General features: G+C 39.6%; 1 protein-coding gene across 2 annotated transcripts in view; it reads right to left on the bottom strand.

Moving 5' to 3' along the window:
- The window catches only part of CDH12 (cadherin 12), an 867,135-nt gene that overhangs the window by 272,238 nt on the left and 576,002 nt on the right, over positions 1-18,895 (bottom strand). The window lies entirely within an intron of this gene.

Raw genomic sequence — 18,895 nt, 5'->3', positions numbered from 1 at the left:
GTGCCGCTGCAGTTGTCTAACCCTTCTCAGCTTTACTTTGGCTAACAAGTCACAACTCTATCCATAGAGCTAAAGGTTATTTTCTTTGACCTGTTTGAGTTGGATGACATTAAACAGATAGAATAACTGTATCTTTTTCAGGATAGTGATTTTCTATGTCACAAGGTAGGCTGTTGGGAGGCTGTTCACTAAATGTTTATAAAAACCTTTGAAATCTTCAGATAGGAGTTGCTACAGAAACCCAAAGCAGTATTGTTGCTTTTTAAATTCTCCCTACAGAAATTGTTTTGGTCACAAAAAAACTTTAATGCCTTCATTTTTAAACTTCTAGCACGCACGCACACACAGGTTTGTTTCATGTTTGCCACAAAGCTAACTGATCTCCCCTTGTATGTTTGATCCCAGGAAGTGTACAGGAGAGATAGAGTTAAATTAGTCGCACTGTTTGTTAAGTAAATAACCACCTAGAAATAGCATGAAAACTGCCTTAAAATGAAAATGATTTTGTGGCCTCAGCCTATTGCACAGTAGATTTGTGTCCCCATCACAAAGCCACCATTCTGTCTAATAGAAAACAGTGAACTTCCTGAGCCCCAAAGCCAAATGTAGGTGCCTCAAGTTGGATTCCTAAAATCTTTTTTTAGAAATCTAAATAAATAACTTAATTTTCAGAGGTCCTATTTACGTTAGGATAGAGTTGTAGGTGTCAAAAATTGAGAAGCAGGTCACATTTATTTAGATTTCTTTATAGACAAGATTCTTGCTCTGAGGCATCCAACTTTGGGGGAAAACGGATAAAATGTGTAGCAACGGGGGGGGAGGGGGAAGTATAGCTGATATTTTGTAGCAAAAATTCCCCGTAGCAAAATAGACACTGAATGATCTCTAATGTTTCTCTGAGACATATGTTTGAAGTACCCATTCTCCCACTCTCCTCTATGGGCTGGGCTCCCAAGCTAGACTTTATCTCTTGTGATGCAGCATAGCCATGCAATTGCCATGATGCACCACCTACCCCACCCAGAGAGAAAACCATTGTGCATCATGAGATGTAGTCTGATCATGGAGTCAGACTATAGGGAAGAATGGGAACACAACGCACACAAAGTGCAATTTATGTGAGGCACCATAGCAGTATTTCTGATTCAAATTACTTCAGTTGTCAGCCACAATATTTTCAGGTTTGATCTCCCACCCTTGCCAAAAAACTCAAAATTTTCCACGGGGAAAGAGACCCCATTTCCAACCAGCTCTAATCCCATCGTCTGAGGCATTTTACAAACACAGCAAAAGATTGTACTGCTTCTCTCTCTCATATCTCTTGTAATAAAAGTCCATATCATGCTTCTAAAGAAATCACTGTTACAAATCACATCCCTAAAACTCTTCTCTTTCAATCTGCTGCCTATAGTCCACAATGCTGATATGTTCCAATGCATAGACACTTAAAATCATCCACTTTTGTGTCAGTCCACAATCTTAATTATAGAATATAACTGAGTTTGTTACAAACACTCACAGAAACAGTAGGCTCTTTAAAATGTGTGTGATTGCATATGTACAAGCAGGGTGATGTTCTAACATAGAGGAAGGGTCCCTTGTCTGATTTGTATTTTGTCAAGCGATTGTAAATTAGACAACCTGAAACAACTGCAAACTGCTGAAACTACATTAAGAGTCAAACCTGGACAAAAGCCAGGAAATTCAAAGTTGCAGCTCAAGGAGTTTCCTGAGTTTTTGGCTTATCCTATATACCTTGCTCAGCTATACAGTCCTCCCGAGTGCTGTCCTTTTACCCTCCATTTCCACGTCTGTTTCTGTGTTAGACTGACCTATCTTCTTCCACACCTTTAGGTCTGTACTCCACAGCTCCCTGTGCTAGTTGGTCCTAAAACATGTAACAAGGAGGTGGAGGTAAGTGTAACACAGACAGTAAGAGGGGGTAAGAACTTAAGCAGTTGAAAAAATGTAAATGAAATGTCATCCACTGGACTGCTTTCACATTTTCTGAAGCAGTTAAGAGGTGTGAGGCTTTAGAATATGCCAGAATACTAATGTAAATGGCACAGCTAGTTGAAAACTGATATATATTTTCTACAAAAAGTTTCAAATGGAAAAAAGCTGTGTTTCAATGTTTTAGTGGAATTTTCCAGTCCCATACACCTTTCTCTCCCCCTCCCTTTAATTTCTTTCTCTCTTCCAGTGGAAGAAATAAAAAGTACCAAAAAAAAAAAAGAGAGGGACACCCTATGGAAATTAAAAAAAAAAAGAAAGAAAAAAACACACAGGAAAAAAAAGTTACTTTAAACAAAAACAGAAAAACAAAAATCACAAAAAATTCTTTTCAGTCAAAAAGCCATTTCTATCCCTCTCAAAAAAAGTGTGAAAACATTTTTGGCCAGCTGTAGTTACAATGTTTTATTAAAAATGCCACCTAAAGGTTTGATTTTGGTAACTGTAGTATAATAATACACATCATTCTAGGAGCAGCATCTTCTATGTGTTCTTATATTTCAGTCTAACTACATCTCACCTTATGTTCTTGCCCTCACCCAGCCCAAGAACAGGTCATATCTGTCCATCTGTATGTTCTTTACTGAAGTGTGGCAGCTCATCTGGCTAAGATGCAATGAGGAGCCAGGTCTTACCTCTTGACTACGATCTCCTCATAAAGGTCTTGATTTGCTCTGGAGTTTTCCTGCTGAGCAGCAAGGATGAGACTCTTCTCGACAGGAGAAGAGGAATCCCTGATAGAGACACCCATCCCAATACAGGTGGGCCTCACACTATGTTTCACTTTCCGGTAATGCATCTCCAGATGAAAGTCTAGATGAATGTTTTGGCTATTACAAGATAATAAGCCTGTGGAGCAACTAAGTGAAGGGGTGATTTTTCCCAGTAGGTACTTGATCTTCAGTGATCAAAATTGGTCCTGGAAGACCTCTCGTATGATCATGTACTGTGGTCAAGTATGAATAAAAAAAAAGTCAGTATTTGCCAAATATTAAAATATATGTCAGTTCTCCCCAGTACTGTATCTGTATTATTGTGCATGCTTTGGTATGTTTGTTTATAATGGGTTACTTGCTATGGATTTAGATTTTAAAAAGAAGGATAAAGAAGCCAAGCAGGAAAGGTGAAACAATGACCTAGATGAAACGCATTCTAGCAAACACAATAACCATGTTTATAGCTGTGCTGAGACAACTTCTTGGATCCAGCCCTCATGACAGCTGTTTTGCCAAGGCTGAGAATCTGTAGATCCAAAGACACCCGTCTGTTAAAAGACCTGCCCTACAGAGAGGGAGTGAGGAAGCTGTCAGCTGCTGCAGGCTGACACTGACTGACTAAGAGCCAGGGGTCTCCCACAAGCAGGCTGTAACTTAGTCTCCAAGAGATTAAGGGCACAAAGGCTAAGTCATACCTACAAGAACTGGACGGGCATGCCAAATGTAGGTAACACATGCATAGATCTTGGTTGTTTTAAATCCATTTCTCTGAGTGCTGTGAACCATTTAGCAAAACAAATCATACTTTGAGTTGAAGAAGCTGCTTCTCTGACACTGAATAGTGTTACTGTCCACAAGCTTCCAATGGGAAGCTCTTCCTATTAGGCCTGCTAGCTATCACAGTTGGCAAACATGAGGGAGGACCCAGAGATCCAGTCAGAGAGTATTTGGATCATTGGGTCCCATCCCAAAAAGAAATACAAGCTCAGTCCTGTCACTGAAGAGACTTGCATGCAGGGAACTGGAAAAGGGCTGTGGAAGGAGCAACCTATCAATGGACCATGGCTAGTAGCATCTGAGATACCAATGATTTCCCTCATACTTGGGAAAAAAAGTTACTATGTTAACTGTTGGTTAATATTGTATTTATAATGGTGACCACTATAGTAACTACTAGTACACAAGAGCAGAAATTGTCATATTCCACTTTTGATATCAATGACTTATATTAAGAACCTAAACACAATGGGTGAAATCCTGACCTTTCTTAAGTCAATGGGAGTTTTACCACTGGCTTCAATGGAGCCAGGATTTACATCCCAAAAGTTAGTGCATATTTGAAAAGAGGTAACAATGCTCCATTAAAAGATACTGAAGCCTTAGAAAAACCCTCAAACAGCAAAAAACAAACAAAAGGAAAAGGAAGACCTGGAATGAGAACAGCAGTATGAGAAGGAACTTGAAAGAGAGAACTGTTGAACAGCTATACCAGCTAGAAGGAGATGAAAATTACATATGCATGAAGATGTCCAAATCATGATGATAAAGGTTATTTTATTTAATTCCCTGTACTTGTTGAAGCAAACTCTGTTCAATTAACCTGCTGAAGCTGAATATTCTAGTTAGCCCATATTACAAATTCCACAACACTTTTAGCCAGCTGGAGAGCTAACACTTCTCCTTTTCAGTCACACAGGATTCCTTCTTTTCCAATGCTGTGCAGTTTGATAGTGCTATAATGCAAACTATTTTTGAATAATTACAGAAAACTAAACACTACAACTTTAATTACAAAACCCAAAGCTATCAAACCCACCAATCCATTTAGCATAATTGGCAATGTCCATTTAGGCCTTAATAGAAAGAAATTCAGCTCTGCCAACAGCTGCTTGAAATATACTTTGCTTCAGCTAGTGTCATCACTTCTACCCTTTCAGGTGGTATAAAATTCACACACAAGAAGTATACAAAACTGTCTAGTTGGTCTTAAAAATCTAAAGTTAACTGTCACTCATTGTTCCCTAGAGCCATGGATTGCTGGATCCTACTTGACACATAGTTCTGTATTGAGATTGTCATTATTGATAAGAAATTGCTGACAACCAGTGGGACTCTGAGCTCTTATCAGAGAATGCTATCCTGAAGGAACACCCACTCCACTTTGGCACCTCATATCAAAGACCTTCAGAGAGAAAGAGAAGGCTGTATTAATGCATAGCACACTCTCAGACATGAACATTTCACAATAATAACCAATGGGATAATAGGGGCATGTATGAAAATCCACATGGTTTATAGCTTACTTTACAGAAGAGCTTTTGAAATATATGCATTGCAAACTGTAATATATAAAAATATTGTACACTTTTGTGCCTGCCATCTGAGGATCTCCAAATGCAGATTTCTTTTATTAGACTCTTGCACTCAAATTACTTGCCCTCCCTTTCCTAAAAATGAGGTTCTCACTTTAGATTTGTTGGTGCAATAACAATAATCTGAAGTCCTAAGTGCCTTTTCTAAAGCAGGGAGATCAAAAATAAATGGAAACCTTTTGTCTTAAAAACTTCTGCATTCTGACAAAGCAAAGTCATTTAAAAGGGGATTACATTTAAACTTGTATACTACATTGCCATTTGAACAATATGATTTGAAATCCTCCTGGACTATTTGGAGTTTCAGATAGTGCCATAAGTCATTCAAAACTTAATTTCCTCTAGATTTCCATTGAAGTCCTAGATTTGATCTATGACATCTACATTACAATGAACTGGCCATTCTTAATGTAACTGTGCCTCAAACACTTGATTCCACGAAAGAAAAGTATGGTATGAAGAATATTTGGCCCAGTGGTATGTGACTACAATAACAAATAAATAAACTGAAAGTGACACAAAGAGCACTGTGAAAAACAGGAACATGTTAAACAAATATAAATCATTGCACTAAGCAAGATTCGGCAAGATGCTTAAGCACATGTCTAACTTTTAGCCTGTAGTAGATCTGTGCCTGTGCTCTCACCCATCTAGTGAAAAGGGGGCATCGGGGACAAGAAGAGAGTGTGACTGAGCTCTGGTTCACTACTTCTGTCCTCCACTGGCATGGGGCCAAGTGGAGATGCAATTTAGAACTGCCTGGCAGCAGCAATATGTATCACTGGGGCTGAGGCTGGCCCTGAGGGCCAGGGAACCGTACCCAGCTCCCTGATGCCCTCTGCATATAGCTCAGATGGAGGAGCAAATCTGCCTCTCTATGGCTAGAGTCACCTCCCTAAATCCCCAGTTTACCACTTTCACCACCCCTCCTTGTTCAAAGACATCCAAAATCTCACTTATTCCACAGAGTCCATAAAAATTAATTTAGATTATGCTGGAGTTTGGAGGGAGAAAAATAAAAAAAACTGCACAGTTCTCATTTTCCCAGTGCCCTTATCTTCTATGTTTATTTTTAATCATATGTTTTTGAGGCACAACTGTCTTCATTTTTTTATATTATCCAATACCAAGCATAGGGTCACTGCCAGATAAATAATATCCATGTGATAGAGAAGATCTATACTGAATTACTCCATTGACAGTTGGCAGATTGAGAGAAGCAGATCATACAGACACAGTGCAGAGGCAAAGACTATGGAATTGAAATTGGGGTTGCCTCCTTCAACAGAGACACACAAACAACCTGTAGAGGCCAAACCAGGACACTGATGGATAAGCTAGGCAACCAGTGCAGAGCTCTGAAGCGTACACATGGCTAGGAACACCCTGACATGCCTGTTCAACCCAGGCAAGGGCATTTCTTGTGGGAGAGAGGTGACTACTGGGAGTTGGGTCACATCAGGCAGAGGAGAAGCAGCCTTGGAGTTGCTCCCTGCAGCTAAAGGAAAGGTTCTATTTTGTTTCTTGGCCAGAGGGCTTGAGACTGTCTGGCTGCTTCCGTTCCAACAAAGAATGAGCCTCAAGACTGTTTTGCCTTTGAGGACTAATTGCCATCTGAGCCCAGCAGGTCTCTCCTGCACTGGGAGCTAGTGAACTTCTAGGGCTTGCAGCCACTATGGACTAACTCAATCCAAAATGAAGAAATATCGTTTTTTCAGTGAGGACCCATTTTTGTCAAGCTCCAACCATGCCAATTATTTAAGGCTTTGTCATAAATATAAAGGGAAGAGTAAACACTTTTAAATCCCTCCTGGCCAGAGGAAAAACCCTTTCACCTGTAAAGGGTTAAGAAGCTAGGATAACCTCGCTGGCACCTGACCAGAATGAGCAATGAGGAGACAAGATACTTTCAAAGCTGCGGGGGGGGGGACAAAGGGTCTGTCTGTCTGCGTGTTGTTTTTTTCCAGGACCAGAGCAGGAATGCAGGTCAGAACTCCTGTAAAAGGTCAGTAAGCAATCTAGTTAGATAGGTGTTAGATTCTGTTTTGTTTAAATGGATGATAAAATAAGTTGTGCTGAATGGAATGTATATTCCTGTTTTAGTGTCTTTTTGTAACTTAAGGTTTTGCCTAGAGGGATTCTGTGTTTTGAATCTGATTACCCTGTAAGGTATTTACCATCCTGATTTTACAGAGGTGATTCTTTCATTTTTTTTCTTCAATTAAAATTCTTCTTTTAAGAACCTGATTGTTTTTTATTGTTCTTAAGATCCAAGGGTTTGGGTTTGTGTTCGTCTATGCAAATTGGCGAGGATTTTTATCAAGCCTTCCCCAGGAAAGGGGGTGTAGTGCTTTGGGGGATTTGGGAGGGGAAGACGTTTCCAAGTGGGCACTTCCCCTGTTATTATTGTTAGACACTTTGGTGGGGGCAGCATTTAACCTAAGCTGGTAAGAATAAGCTTAGGGGGTCTTTCATGCAGGTCCCCACATCTGGACCCTACAGTTCAGAGTGGGGAAGGAACCTTGACAGGCTTGTAGAGAGTTTTTGGGGAAAGTCCCACCAAGAACACCCTATTTTCCAGGGGTTGGGGCCCTCACCTAAAATATGAGCACCCAAGGTCAAATCCCTCCTTCACATCAGGCAGAAGAGGAAATTGAACCTGGATCTTCCACATTCTGGATAAAGTTGCTAACCACTGGGCTATGGAGGTGGTGGGGGAGGAGGGCAAGGAGATCATCACTACCTCTGGTGTTGTGAATGGCATTTCCTTTGGTTGTAATAAAAGAAGCCCACAATCTTATTGAAAGATTTAATTCAACTTGAAAACAAACTTTGTTTGGGCTTGTCTACACTGTCAAGTTTCTGTGCAGTAAAGCAGCTTTTTGTGCACAAACTGCAGACATGTACACACTGTCAAGCCACTTTGCGTGCAGAAACTCCTCGGTTGCAGCACTGCAAAAAAACAAAAAAACCCCCAAACAAACAAAAACCCACCCTCTACGAGAATCGTAAGTCTATTTGTGAAGGGCTCCAGAGCTCTATTGACAGTGTAGACACTTGATTGCTTTCTGCACTGTAATTGGCCTCTGGAACTGTCTCATAATGCCTCAAGTGACCACTCTGCTCATTGTTTTGAACTTGGCTGCTCTGGAGACATGCACCCCTCCCCTTTCAAAGCACAGTTTCTGACAGCCATTAGGTGCTGTGCTGATCTGCTCTGGGACACAAAGCAAACCATTAAAATGGAATGCTCATGCTGTTAAACACAGAGTCAGAGAGAAAGATTGATTGCTGCGCAGACAGCCCAGTGAGGGAGGCGGGGGCTGATGTTGGGGTTTTCCCCTCCCTCAGGACTGGTTGCTTCCTGCCACTGTCTGAACTTACAAGACAGCATGCTGACATACTCTGTCCCCCAAAATACACTGTTTCTCTCCACCTCCTCCATATACACACAATCCCTGTCACACACTCTCCCCCATCCCCCACTTCAGTTGAAAAGTAGCTGGCAATGTAGTAGGATACCCATGGAACAACGGAATTGGGAAACCTGCATCATGTGATGCTGTGCATGCCCCATGAGGCATTGCAAACTCTTCCAAATCACCCTGTGGCCAGTAGCACAGTTGGAGAGCTACCACAATGCACTGCTGTCTTTGCCGTTGCAAGAACTGCTAATGTGGATGCACTCCAGCATCACAAGGAGCACAGTATGGACACACAACAGCGGTTTAATTCCATTGGCAGATGGAGAAACTGAAGCAGAAAGAATGAGCCACAAATTTTCAGAAGAAGCCTCTCATATTGGGTGACTAATTTTAAACATCTACCTCAATTGAGGCATCCAAAATAAAGGGCCGTTTTAAGGGGGAAAAATGTATATATATAGGCCAAGTGATTTACCCGAGCTCACAAGGAAATCTGTGGTAGGGCTAGGAACAGAACACAGATTTCCCAACTCCCAGTCCAGTGCAGCAACACAAGTTTGTCGTTCCTTTTTAGTGTTCCTGCTAAATTTGTGTTGACAGGCTACCTATTTTAGAGTTAATGGAATAATACCAATTGAAGAAGCAGTATTTAGGCAGGTCACAATATATAAATAGCACTAAATAGCATCATGCAAGTTCTGTCTGTTAAGATATTTCCCAGCCCCCATTCTCCTCAACATGAAACATCCCAAGATAAACAACAAAAAGCATTGTCATGAATTATCTAAATGCTCCATCAATAGGACAGGAAATTGCATATTTAATAAACCATTTAGAAAAGTTAAACATTTAAATTAAATTAAAAACATATATGTGTAGGGTATATATTCTTACATATTAATAACTATAGCCATAACCAGAGGGAGACCATTTAAGACACGATGCAACACATATCTGTTCAAACAGGCATTTTAATTAAGCAAACATTTATTACTTGTGGATGAGAAAGATGGGGGAGGACCCAGTAGAAGAGTGGATAAGGTTTTTTTTTAAGAGTTAATTTTTCAGTGTTTATTTTTAATTTTTGTCACCACAAATAGATATGGATTCAGTATGTTCATTGTAAATTATTGCATAAATAGAAAATAAGTCCTGCTGATGTAAACACTCAGTGATAAATAATGCCAGAAAAAGGCAATACTATTTTAGTTCCATAGTTGATCAATATTTATTACTGAAGTGTTCAGATTATAATTTGGAACACCTTTTAAGTATGGTTTTAATAGTTGCTGTACACCAAGTAGTCTGTCTATAGAGTACTTGAGTCTTTTACACTGCAAATGCTTATTAGGTTATTTTACATACCAAACTAAGGCCTCAGTATTGCAAACATGTATGTGCTTAACTTTACTACAGTGAGCAGCACTATCACATTAGTAAAGTTAAGCATATGCATACACGTTTTGCAAAATTGGGGCCCAAATTCTCCAGCTGATTGCATGCTGCTCATGAGGTGTGCTTACATGCTGTCCGTTGCAGGCTCAGCATCAAAGATTCATATTATTCTATAGGAAGCTATGAGAGAAACTTACATGAGCTTGCTTTCCATGATTCCACTGAAAGTGTCCACTCTGCCCAGCCCCACTGTGAAAGTAGCAGAGAACTCAGATTACAAAATCAGTTCTCTGAGATATGTTTGGATACCTGGGATCAACACAGTCCCTTTGCCTCAGCATTCCCTCCAAACTCCCATTTGTCCCTTGGCAGTAGGTCTGCTTTGGACTCAAAGATTTGTTTAGTCTAACCTAACATCACTTAAAGGGCAAGGTGGAACCCCATATGTAAGAAAAATAGTATGTCTTTACTCCCTGAGTTACAGAATGGTATTAAAATTAAAGGACACAATCCTACAATTGACTGTGCATGAACAGCTCCTTACACCTGCATGGAGTCTGAATGAAGTTAGCATGGCTCATATGGGCACAAGGATCCATCGGGTTGGCTCTGATTTCAGGACTGGGGTTAAAATGTTAGATTGGGATGAGAAAATGGTGTCAAAGAATATGACTGTAAAGCAATAAAGATAAATGTCATATGCTTCGGAACCTTTTTCAGCTTAGGACCCATTTGTAAATCTTGATGTACTATCACAACCCAGAGACTTCCTTGAGGCATCACAGATCTGATCCCCCTCATGCACAAGGGTTTGGGAGGTGAGGGGGGAGAAGGGTTGGTGAGGAACTTGGAGCTAAGATTCCAGATGCTCCAGCCAGATGTTAACAGCTGGGGACCATCCCCCAACAACTGGGAGGAGGCATAGTGAGCCAAGACACCCCCCCAAAAATACACAGCCCTCCATCTCACAGGCCATAGAGAACAGAGGGTAAGGGGTGGGGAGACTTGGGGGTTCTGAAAGTGAAATAGGGAGGTTGAAATGTGTGTGCACAATTAGTGAGGAAGGACTGGGAATTCTGGGGGTGCCAGAGAAGGAATTGGGGGGCAGACTAATATGGGGGAGCAGTGGGAGACTAGGGAAAGGATATGGGGCAGAGGGATCTGTGAAGGGGCTGTGAGCCAGATCATCTCCCAAAAAACACTCAGCCTCCCACACAGCCGATGGGGCTGGGAGACAAAGTGTAAAGGGATAGGGGCTTGGGGTCCTGAGGGTAAAGTGGGGGAGGGCTGGGGAGGTCAAGGAATGGTGGTATGACACAGGAGGAGTAACCTGCAATGGGGGAGGTATACATTGGGGTGCCCATTCTATGGAAGCTTGGGGGCTGGACAGGGGACATGGAAGATGGGGTATTATCTGGTTGTGGGGAGGGAATACATTGGGGGGCTGGTACTTACCAGAGAAGGTTATCTGCAACCTGAAGCAGGAGGCTGGTCTTTCTGTAGGAAGAAGGGGCACATAAGGGGAAGCAACAGCCCCCCCAGGCCACCCTTCCATGTGTATCCCGCAGCAACCTGCTATGTCCAATGTAAACATACTCCAAGCACTCCCTCCTGATTCCTGCCTTGCAGGGCTGGCTGGGCTGCCCTTTCCAGGTGTTTTTTCCTCAGGGGTTGCAGCATCATTCAGGTTTGGCCCAGCCCCCTTGAGGTGCACCAGCCAGGCCAAACTTGTGTGAGTAGTCCACAGGGCCAAAACACCTCTTCCTCAAATTTGGCCTGGCTAGTTCCCCATCATCATGGTAGAAAGATGGCTGGGCCAAACTTGAATGGCACTGTGACCCTGAGCAACAGGTTGAAATGTCTGAAGTGGGGAGCTGAACCCAGCCAGCCTCACAATCCTTTCAATCATTCTGGCATCTCACTGTTGGGTCATAACCCATCTATTGAGAAACCCTGCTCTAGAGAAAATTCCCTGTCATTCCCCCCTTCTGTATTCAGGATTGGAATAACTTGCAAAATAATCTATACGAGTACTAATTCTGTCGAGTTTCTATATACCAAACTATATGTCCATCATTACTTTATCATGCCCAATAGCATTAAATATCACATCCTCCCATGACATATCCATCTGAATCCATGAATATCAATAATCTTGTTCTGTCATATTACTTTCACCACCCACTCTACTCCTCCGCCCACCTCTACATTATTACCAACAGAAATGTCAAGTACTAAAAAGAATGACTGTAGAATATTCTGTAACTCATCTTGTTAGCAGCTGTCTTCTTTGTACCAATAGAAATGCTCAGAAGAGCCAGCCCTGAACAATGCAAACTTGTGCAGTATCTCAAAAATCAATGTATGATCTCCTGCATAAATCTCTCTCACTCCTTTGTTTGTCCTCTCTCCTTATTAAAGGAAAATTGAGAAAACTAAATTTTCCTTTCTGATTTGTAGTAGTCAATTAGAGAAGTGTTCACATTTGCTTTATTTAGCTTCAAAGATAAGATTGCTATCTGGGTTGTGTTATATTCTTTGAGTATCTGGATGTGAACTGGAATTCTTCTCCTCAATTTACAATACCTGCACAATTTGGCCTGACCCAAAATCATGGGCAAAGCCATGTTTCTACAATATATTTGTTTGTATCTAATTATTTGAGGGCAGAGTTGCAAAAAGTGACACAAACTGTACAATGACAACTAATTTTCACAGAAGAAGATTGTAATCATTATCCTCAAACTATAGTGGCTTGCTTTGCACCCAGGTAGAGGCAGCAGAAACCAGTATGCTTCTTTAGAGTTGTTGCTGTCTTTAAAAACAGTCCAAACAACCTGGATGTAGGCACACATGCAAATATACATAAATTGGCTACACAAAGCCCCCAGGAATACATTAGCACAAGGCCAGAACTAGCTTAATCTGGACCTAACGTAGGCAGAGTAATGAGCCGCTGACATACCACCACGGCATATATGTTTAATCAGATTAAAATGCTCCTGAGATGTCCAAAGGGCAGAATGAGTCATTGCATATGCCTGAAGACACTGATGCATAGAACATCTCTTGTTCACAAAACAAATGTAAGTGCCTCATCTCCCTTCTCTGTCATAAATAATTTCTGCAAATGCCCATTCTGTTTACTCCATTTGCTTTGATTACTTTGGCATTCTCTTTCAAAAAGAAAGTCAGTCATATTGGTTTACCTCTTTGAGCTGTCTGTTATATTTCAAAACCATGTCACTCTATATTTAACAGCTTCATTCCAATTGTTAGAGTAATTTAGCCAATGTAATTGTCTCTGGTCCAGTTTGAAACCAACAGCCACCAAAGAGGACATGTATCTGTCAAGAATCTGTGCTTCATTTGCTTTATTTATGTATATTCTTTTGGCTTTTCTTAGAAAAATTATCTTCCCCAACATCGAATCATGTCATCATGTGAGTAGCCATCCAAAGTGCTTGGCCTCCGAACAACCTCATTTTGCTAAAGTTTTTAACTATAAAACTGTTTATTGATAGCTCTGCCACTTAACCTATTAACCAGACAAAATATTTTTGACTGAAATTCCTTTTGTCTACCTTAGGTAACAGGAAAATTGTGCCCTATTTTTTGTGTAAATAATAATTCTACATGCACTTTCTGTGCACACCCATTTTAAAAAAAAGAGCACAGACTCTTTGGCCATCTTAATGTGAAAATTGATGTTTGATTATGTTAGTCAGAAAGTGACTATGTAACATAAATATCTGCTCAGTGCACAGATATGCTCCCTCTGTGAATTTACAACTACCTCTGGTTTTTTTAGTGAGAAAAATAGGCTTTTCCTACACTATTTCTAGCTGGCAAAGCAGACTCTAAACAGCTGTGGAAGAGTGATCTGGATTCTTTTTTGGCTCAGGCAACAAGAGAACTGTTAACTATGTTCCAGATACAGACTCTTTACCTCATGGTGCGCAGACATACACCTTAACTATACTGATAATACACTTCCGGTGGGATAGAGTTACTGGCAATAGTGCATGAAAGAAAACCACTTGACCTTCAGACTTCAGTGTTAGTTTGCATGGCTGGCCAGGTTAAGTACAGCATCATCATTTTACTTTCTAAATGAAAAAGGTTCATATTGAAGCTGCTGAGTGACCAGAACTGCATTTTAAGGGCTCTGTTCTCACCCTGGCGAGCCTGAATTACTACTATTAACTTAACATATATTTCTCATTTGTGAACCAAATTGCAAGATTGCTAACACCACCGGCATTTTCCTCATCCTAATCTTAAATGAAGCAATGAAATTTCCCTACATTACCATCACTGTCCAGATGATTCGAATGGTCCTGTATAGTACAGGTTACTCTTAAGTTACGCGCTAAACCACAAGTCAGAGAAGGCAAGGGAGATGTAATGGGTCACCATATATCCTCTAACCAGAGATGCAGAAGATACCTCACCCCAAAGGCAAATTCATCAGCATGAGTTTAGATGAGATGCAAATCCAGGACCCGCATGAGAATCCTAGTACCCTACATTTATACTGGCCATGTATCAGAACTAGCAGAGCTACTATCAAACTCAGCACTCGAATTGCCAAAAGTACATCATCTTGGAATGTTTCAATACAAATGACAATTGCATCTTTTAGATGTCCACAGGAGTCTGACATACTAACCCAATCAGGATCTCATATTCACCAGGGGACTCTCTGAAGTAGGCCCTAGACCCACTCATGCTGTAGGACTGCTATGGACCTGAACTTTAGACATAGTACAATTAGTGGAAGCACACTAACTAGAGCTGGCTGAGAAATGTTCTCCTAACCATTTCAGAAAAATTTGATTTTTTTTGTTAACAGTACCTACATCCCTGGAGAAAAAAGAAAAGAACAGATTAAAAATGAAGCTTTTTGTTCTTCAGATTATAATGGAAAAGAAGATATTTTTAAAGACAAATTTGTTTAATCAAAAATAAATCAGCCTTAACAGTAGAATTATAAAACAAAACAATGAAATTATTTTAAAAGGAATATATAAAGGAACGTGCCTAAACTACTATTAGTAAAAGACAGCTAGTAGAAAAAAATGTTTTCTGAAAATCTGGAAGAAGAAAGCATTTTCATTCTATTTGACATTTTTTCAGGATTTTTTGTTTGTTTTTTAATAAAAAGTTTTTAAACTGTTTTATTTGGAAATGGTTAGGGAAATACTATGGGGAACATGTTTTATATTTTTTACACTATTTCACTTTTCCCCATTTAGGGGGGAGCACAAAAAAAATGGAGAGAAAATGAAATTTTTCTGCCACAATTTCAAAACATTTTTAAAAATGTCCATTTTGGGGGGGAAGGGGGGAATTCAAAATATTTTCCCCCATGAAGAACTGTTTTCAATGAAAAATGTGGTTTCACTAATTTTTAAAAACCACCTCTATCCTAAACCCTTATTTATTATCTAAATAAATTGCCTGGATTTTAAAAAGTGCTAGGTATCCAGTTGCTCCCAATGAGCTCAATTTAAGGTAAGTACATTAAAAGCTTTTTGGAAGATAATATTAGGGCCGTTCAAAAAAAAATCATCAAAACTATTTTTTCAATGGTTTGACAAAATTCAATATTTTGCAAAAAGTGGTTGGTTTCAATTAAAATATATATATATATATATATATATATATATATATATATATATATATTTAAAAATGTCCAACCTTTTTGGTTTGTTTTTTCCAATAAAATAATCTGAATTTTCCATGAAAAATATTCAACCAAGAATAAAATTTGAAATAAAATTAAAAATTTATTTTCTGACCAGCTCTATTGATTACGTCACCATTTTTTCAGCACTTATGCTATAGAGATTTTATTTCAAACTTTCACAACAACTCTTCTGTATTCAGGGATGGAGGCAGTCAACTACAAAGCTAATTTAGGTGAGAATTTAGGCAGCCTACATATACCCACAAATAATATTATTAATCAATATTACACACTCAGTATGTAGTACGTGTTACAAGAAGGCATTCGTATGGTAAAAACAGAGGAAAACTCTGTACTAGTAGATGCTGCACAGGTATAGAATAATGTGATTTTAAAAATCTAAACAAAATATTTTCATTGCAGTCTAAGTAATCCATGTAAACGAATTACTTTCAGAAGAGTCCAAAAATATTTTGTAAGAAGTCAAAAGGATCAAAGTAAATACAGAATATTGGAGGGGGAGGGGAAGAATTATTTTAACCTTTACTAGAATGTAAATTTGATGCAAGTTTAAGTTTTTTGACTATGGGTAACACCAAGGCCATAGAGCAAAACTAAACATTTTAGTCCAAAAAACATTGGACATTTATCTCCAAATAAGTTTAAAACCAGGTTTCCCAATATAATAGATTTTCAGGGCAAAATTATTCCTTCCCTTATGTGGGTGCAATATCAAGGGAAAGGTGAGGTCCCAGGATAACCTGAGTCCCAGCAATCCATAATGCAAGGGGGAACACCTGTGCTGTCAGAGGCGTGACATTACTGCCACCATCCTGCTCCCTCTGTATGTCAGAATGCAGCCAGTGCTCTTCCCAGTGCAGCCAACAATTTAAATGATCAGGAGACCTCTCCCACAAGGATCCCCCAGTCCCAGAATAAATTATGCTTTTTAAAAGCACAATATTTGCAGAAACATATTCCCCATGACACCACCGCTTGTGTGATGCACTTCCCTCCTTTTCCCAGCATGGTTCAGGCTGTTAGGAATCCTAATGGAGCCCACACCATCTGATATCAGATGCACCACACTATTTTTATAGTTTTATACAAATACTTAAAATGTTTTGACAGATTGTGTTCTAAGAACATTTAACTGAATTTCAAGTACCTAAAATCACACAAGTTTTTCTGATGCCATTCCAGTTGATTAGCTGGAGTACAGACACATGTCCAAACAAAGCACATGGATATTTATAGTTCCTAAAATTATAAAGATGACATTAAGAGATTCAATATAAAACAATTTTTTGTTCTCTTGAAAGTATGAAACTGACTAGCATTCAGTCTTGGGTGTTTTGTTTTTTTCTTGAGCAAAACACAAGAAAATAAATCTGAATTCATTAATGGACACCATAAGAAGACAATTTCAACTAAAATGTGCTACTAGCCTTCTAGCTCAATAGAAATAGGATTTATATCCTACTTATTTGTTTACTACTGTAACACAGAAGAAATATTACAATATTGACCCTTTTCCATTTTGAGCTTTCTCCAAACTGATAAAACACTTAACAAGGGATGTTTTGTTACTATTGTTGGAAATAAACCAAACTACAATGGAACAGTCAATGTCTCTGAGAGGTCTGTTCTCCCATCCATGTATACACATGCCTTTTATTAACACTAATGAGAATTACCCCATGAATTACAGATAAGAGATCAGGGCCCTTAATTTGTTTAGATGAGACCAATTTTAATCAGTGTAGGCCACACATAATATTGTACCATGCTTGTGCAGCTGGTGATCAATGCATTTGAGGTTATCACTTTATACTGTAAGGGCTACTAGCCAGGCCAATAATTTTAAAGAGAAGTATGTCAGAATGTTTAGTGAAGGGTAACAGTCTCAGAGTATTTATCCCCTGGTGAAGGATAAAAAGCCTCAGGGACTTGGAATGACTTTGTAACAGTAAGCTACCAGGGACTGAGCACTGAATGTGATAAGCGAGATTCAACTCTGAGTCCATGGTACCAATATGTTGCAGCTGCCACTGTTTCTATTATATTGGAGACTTTGATTTTATTTATTAAAATCAAGTCAGCAAACATCTAGTTCTGGTGACGCTTCAAAATTTTCATCACCTTTTACCCTCTCAGTAACCTGTGGTTAAGCTCAGTAAAGACATTTGTTCACAGAACAACCATCCAAAGGAACTATTTAGAAGTGCTACATAAATAGCACCCAATCACACTATACAGAGTGAGATAAAAGAACTCATTGGAGAAGAGATTTCTTTATGCTACTGACCTTCATTTGAGAATTACTATCAGTCTCAACGAGTGGAGGAGAAAACATCCCTATGCCAAAATGTCCATATGCCACTACTTCTCCCTTGTAATGGAGATCATTTTCCTGAACCCACTTCATACTGCTCAGATTTTCCCTCAGATGCAGGGGGGATATCTCTCCAAATGCTGACAAATACTGACATATATTATGTTTTATATAATATAGAGAGAGTATGTTAATCAGTGGAAGCATTCTAAAGATCACTTAAGTCTCTAATGTTATGGGCCAGGTTTTCAGAAAGGGTGTATAAATATGGACATGCCATTTACATGTGCATTTGAAGTCCACAGGACTTTGCTCAAGTGTGTGTCCGCTCATGCAGATCCAACTGCAGGATTAGGACCATGTATTTTTCCCTAATGCCCCCTTCAACATTTCTCCTCCCAACTCTAGCATGATGTTAAGAGGTTACTCCTGGTACCATGGGATGGCTATCTTCAGAGCACCCACTTGTGGCCCATCTTGGCCCTGCAAGTGTGCTGCTCACTTTACCCACTCATGCTCTTCCAGTCAATCACCCAAGCCAGATTAATTCAAAGCACATAATCTCTTTGTCAGGGTCTCTATAGAGAATAACTCACTTATTTAGTCATTCAAGGTCACATCCATTCTGAATCCATGTAACTGTGTCTAGGACTCTCTGGTAGATTTTTTTGCTTCTTTTCAAGAAGTCCCAGTAATGGAGTTGTTGGGGTAAGGAAACTCAGATTGTATTTAATGGAGATGAAGTTGTGCTTCAAAACAATCAGTTGATCAAGACACGAGAGTCCCCAGCTCTCCTCCTTGAAGCTGTGGACTATTATTTATATAGTCCCTGTGACTCTCCCGAAGGTAGGAGTCTTGAATATTTGCTTATAGAATCATAGGGATTTAATGGAACATTGCAAGAAACAACTCCAGCACACAGGGTCAGGACTGAATTTTCTGCTAAT

Source organism: Dermochelys coriacea, chromosome 2, assembly GCF_009764565.3.
Source record: "Dermochelys coriacea isolate rDerCor1 chromosome 2, rDerCor1.pri.v4, whole genome shotgun sequence".
Lineage (NCBI taxonomy): Eukaryota > Metazoa > Chordata > Testudines > Dermochelyidae > Dermochelys > Dermochelys coriacea.
The sequence above is the reverse complement of the archived record's forward strand: the minus strand, read 5'-3'. Positions and strand labels throughout refer to the sequence as shown.